The 5,241-nt window shown below is 37.0% G+C and overlaps 1 pseudogene across 1 annotated transcript; it reads right to left on the bottom strand.

Moving 5' to 3' along the window:
• Positions 1-842: 842 nt before the first annotated feature.
• LOC310730510 (odorant receptor 131-2 pseudogene) lies at positions 843-1,820 on the bottom strand (annotated as a pseudogene). The gene has a single exon. The product of its transcript is annotated as an odorant receptor 131-2 pseudogene (transcript).
• Positions 1,821-5,241: the final 3,421 nt, after the last annotated feature.

Genomic DNA, 5,241 nt, shown 5'->3' with positions numbered 1-5,241 from the left:
AAAGAAAATTAATAATCCATGTCTCTCTCTTTACATTTCTTCTTCTTCTTCTTCTTCTTCTTCTTCTTCTTCTTCTCTCTTTCTCTCTTTCTCTCTTTCTCTCTTTCTCTCTCTCTCTCTCTCTCTCTCTCTCTCTCTCTCTCTCTCTCTCTCTCTCTCACTCTCTTCATCCCTCTTCGTCAAGTTGAACATGCTTCTCAGGTACCAGTGACTAGTGATCCTGTCCCTTTGTTCTTATGTAGAAGGGCATCTGCCAAATATGTCCTGATCCACTACCTCTGGATAAAGTATTTAACTGTAGATTACTCTGTGCAGGTGAGGATGGTTCCACATTAACAGCCTGAAGATCCATTAAGTTACTGAGCAACTTAAGAACAATAAACTTGAATTTGGACTGTAATTAATATAAGCAATCTGCTTATAAACAAATTTAACAGTTCTGCATTTAAAATCACATCTCAGCAATGAAAAAACTACAACCTGAATTCCATGAAAGTTGGGACACAGTGTAAAATATAAATAAAAATAGAATGCAATAATCTTTTAATCTCATAAACCCACTTTTTATTTACAATAGTACATAAAAAAACAATTTGTAATATATCTTTAATGCATTTATCGAAAAAATAAGGGAACTTTAAATGTAATTGCTGCAACACTAAATTCACTATTCACACCAATGATATTTGTTAAACCTGGGATGTAAAAAATATTTGGTATTTATTTTATTATACTTGGCATGTTAATTAGGATGTATTATGTATTTGATGTATTTATGTATTTTAAATCTACCAATTTAAAATGTACAATACTTGTATACTTGTTTACGTTTGGTGTTGTTTTTAAGTCGGTCTTATTTTTATTTGTTTGATTTCAAGCAATGATGAGAAAAGGCAGTCAGAACCACACATAGCATAATGTCTTAAAACAAGGAAAAACCTTTCATCTCTGAGACCATAAATCAATGGACTGAGGCACCGTGGTGAAATCAGAAAAACAATAAACAGAGAATATCTTACATTTCGAAAAATATTTTCCTCAACCTTCCAAAATGCCATTTCTATATATGGGTTTAAAAATTGTATCATGCACAGAAACAACTGAAATGCATGAAGCAGCACAGTTTTTAAACTCTTACTGGTTGACTTTCTTTTCTCATTTGAAGCGGATCTGGCTGCAATCATTATCCTGATGTAGGTAAAGAATATAATAATGATCAATAAAAGGAAAACAATAATAAAAGTGATAGCACGTCCATGTGCCTGCCATGCTTCCTCTAACATTAGCTCTGCAGTACACACCACATAGGAGAACTTGGAAGCAGGTGCAGCTACTCCCCAGTATCCTATAAGATTGTACAATGGAATTATAGAGCTGATACTCCATATAATTAAAAGCCCATATAATCTGGTCCTGCTTGTGGAGATGTCAGCATGTCTCAAAGGCATGCATATGGCCACATAGCGTTCCAGACACATAGCCACCAAAGTCAGCGGTGTGCAACAGGTAAGCAAGGTTGAAATTGCACAAATGATACTGCAAGGAATTTTGTGAATTACATACTGGAAGTAATTTCCGACCGAAAGCAAATCAGTTAACAGCATGAGAGCAGAGTCCACAAATAGGGTTTGTGCAAACAAAATATATCGAGTTTCTTCTCTAAAACTCCTCTTTTTCAAAAATGTGAATATCATTAAGCAGTTTACATAAAGGAAAACCCCAACCAAGATCTGCAACAAGCAGAGTTTCTCATAGGTATTCTTTGAAAAATTAAGCAACAAATTATTGCTTGAGCTAACGTTCTCTCCTTCTCTTTGCATTTTTCTGTAAAATAAAGAAATATGAGAAAAAGATTACAATGCCAAAAATACTCTTGGGTGGGGGAACGGGTTACTAAACGACGTGTATTTTTAAAAAGGGTCTAAAGCATTAAATGTTAATGCAATTATTTTGCAAGTATTTATACTGTTTTAATGGTGGGGGGGGGGGGAATTATGTAACAGTAGTTACTAAGCAATCCTAAGATTATCACAAGCTTTTAAATATAAATATTTAATGAGGGTGCCAATTTGATGTGGATCATTTTATTTTTAATTGCATTTGTTCTACACGCCCCTGGTTATCCCTCCAAAGGTCGGGTCAGGACATCTTCTTGGAGATAACAGTTCTCAGATCTGTCACTTCACGGGGCTTTGACCCGGGGCAAAGACGGACCCATTGGTAAACTAATTAGTTCTATAGCTGTGCAAAGTTTTATTCAAATTAGGTGTGGTAACAGTAGGAACTCATTCAACCCAGTATTCATGTGTCTAGTGGTCAAGGTGAATGGTGTGCATTTATCCCTGATGAGCAAGCCATGGCGACTGTGGCAAGGAAAAACTCCCTTAGATGTTATGAGGAAGAAACCTTGAGAGGAACCAGACTCAAAAGGGGAACCCATATTTATTTGGGTGACATCAAGAGTTTGAACATAAATCTTTCAACAATACAGAACACTGGAGAGTGAAAGAGAAGCAGTGGAGAGCAATTAGCGTAGCTGCTGTTCATGATATTAACAGCACAAGTTGATAATGTGCATGTGATCAGATGTTTTGGAGCACAAGGTTATGATGTGATATGTGTTATGTGTAGGCTTTGCTAAAAAGATATGTTTTTAATGTGCACTTAAACTGGGAGAGTGTGTCTGAACCCCAAACACTGTTAGGAAGACTATTCCAAAGTTTGGGAGCTAAATGTAAAAATGCTCTACCGCCTTTAGTGTACTTTGCTATTCTAGGAACTACTAGAAGTTTTGAGATCTCAGGGAGCGCATTACACATTACAACTTATCCATTTGTCTGAGAATTTTAAACGGGTCAGCATTCTCAGCATAGAGTTTTTGACATGAATGTGATTTGGGTAGGAAACCATAGCTGATCGCTAAATTGAAAAGGTTTGTGATCAGCATGGAAACCATTCCTGCTCACTGTGTTTGAAGTACTAATCAATGGAAGGAGAGTAAAAATGGGTGCTGGTACAGAAAGTCTATCCACTGGGCAGACAGAAATTTGCTTTTGCATATACACTTTTCAGAGGTCTGTACAGTAAATCTCCGAACAACCCTCTGGTGCTGTAAATGCTGCTGCCATGCAATACTATAAATGATTGTCATCAAAATAAGGAGTGGTATATGAATTGTGTGAGTGAAGGAGTCCGTCTATGAGATAATGGAAGATCACTGAAATCCCAAACAACTCAATGGGAAAGATGGCAAACTGGTAGAGGCACAGGGATTTTACACAGATATGACAAGGTTTATCATTAGAAACTGAAGGTCCTACTGACCATATAGTCTGTCTGTAAGTGTCTAAAACAGAGCAAAATACACTGGCGATCAAAATTAGAGAACAATTTATAAACAATTGAACAATTCTGAAATAATGTCATCTTCACTGCTTAACAGTTGAAGGAGTTTTTGTCCTGTCGATACCATTTTACCAGAACACCTTTTCCACAAAATAACTAAGGCATTTAAAAAAAAAAACATTATTTAGCAGAAAACACGCTGATCAAAATTAGCAGGTGGGCCGTTCTAAAGTGACTGAAAGCCTCCGGCAGCAGTTTTTCCAGATGATGGCCAAAGGGATGACCCCATCAGCCATAGCAAGACAAGTTGGTCATTCCAAATCTGTGATTTCAAGAATATTGAATCTTTACAACATCACAAACTCATTCAAGTCTGCCAAGAAGGCTGGTCGTCAATGGAAGACAAATACAAGAGAGGACAGGATACTGCAGAGGATCTCAATGGGCAATCGTTTCCCTACTGCAGCTGGAATTGCTCACCAGTTCAGCACTGAGCAGAGTAAGGATCGGTCTCGTCATACAGTGTCTCGACGTTTAAGAGCTTTTGGACTGAAAGCCCTCTCTGCAGTGACCAAACCTCTTATTAGCAGAAAGAATCAAAAGGCTATGTTGTGCGAGTTGTGTGGACAGAGGACAACTGGTCCAAAGTTCACTTCAGTGATGAAAGCAAGTTTAATTTATTTGGGTCAGATGGGAAACATTATGTTCTGCGACAAACTGGAGAAAGACTGAACCCAAAATGTGTAAAGTCAGTGAAAAGTGGAGGAGGAAGTGTCATGGTTTGGGGCATGTTTTCTGCAGCAGGAGTTGGGCCTCTTATACAGCTACATGGCAGAGTGAATGCAAATGTTTATCAGAACCTTCTTTAACAACATATGGGTCCTTTTATGCGTTCATCATTCAATCAGCCCGCAGTGTTCATGTAGGACAACGCTCCATGTCACACAGCAAAACGGGTAAAGCAGTTCCTTGAAACTGAAAACATTGAAATAATGGCATGGCCTGCCCAGAGTCTTGATCTCAACCCAATAGAGAACCTCTGTAAAAATCCTTGGCGACAAAGTTATGGCCAAGAAACCCACTACAGTCACCGAACTGTGGAGGAGACTGGAAGAAGAGTGGACCAAAATCACACCAGAGCAGTGTTAGAGACTAGTGCTGTCCTGTGGCCGCAGATGTGCTGAAGTCATTCAGAGCAGAGGCCTGTACACTTCCTACTAATTGCTGACTGTTGTAACCTTCAGAAAATTTTGTTGTAATATTTTTACATGCTACAGTCATTGTTGTTCTCTCATTTTGATCAGTGTGTTTTCTGCTAAATATTTTTTTTTTTTTAAATGCCTTAGTTAATTTGTGGAAAAGGTGTTCTGGTAGCAAGGTATAGACAGGACAAAAACTCCTTCAACTCTTGAGCAGTAAAGATGACATTATTTCAGAATTGTTCAATTGTCAATGAATTGTTCTCTAATTTTGATCACCAGTGTATATGAATAATACATTTTGAAATTCTTTAATGTAAAAGAAAGACGTAAAAAATATCTTGTTGCTTACAAATTATGTGCCTTTATAGGAAAATTGGATCATTTGCTTGCAACATGCAGAGTATGTTCTCTATGAATTTTGAAAAGTGGTTTTAGAAAGAATGAAAGAATGAGTGACTATCTGTTCATTTATTCACAATAGCAAATAATGTCAAAGCATTTTGTGTCAGATCATTTATTTATGAATCTAATGACTTAATCCTGCTCAGAGCAGCAGTGTTAATAATACTTTTGTAAAATGGATCATATTGCCAAACTGTTTTCCAAACACAAATTCATGGCTTAGTTTAATAATTAATGATCGTGTAAATATTTTTTTAGAACATAAGTCATTGTGGTTTACTCTAATGGTAGT

Source organism: Silurus aristotelis (assembly GCF_946808225.1).
Source record: "Silurus aristotelis genome assembly, chromosome: 8".
Taxonomy (NCBI): Eukaryota; Metazoa; Chordata; class Actinopteri; order Siluriformes; family Siluridae; genus Silurus; species Silurus aristotelis.
This window is presented reverse-complemented; position numbering and strand designations above follow the sequence as displayed.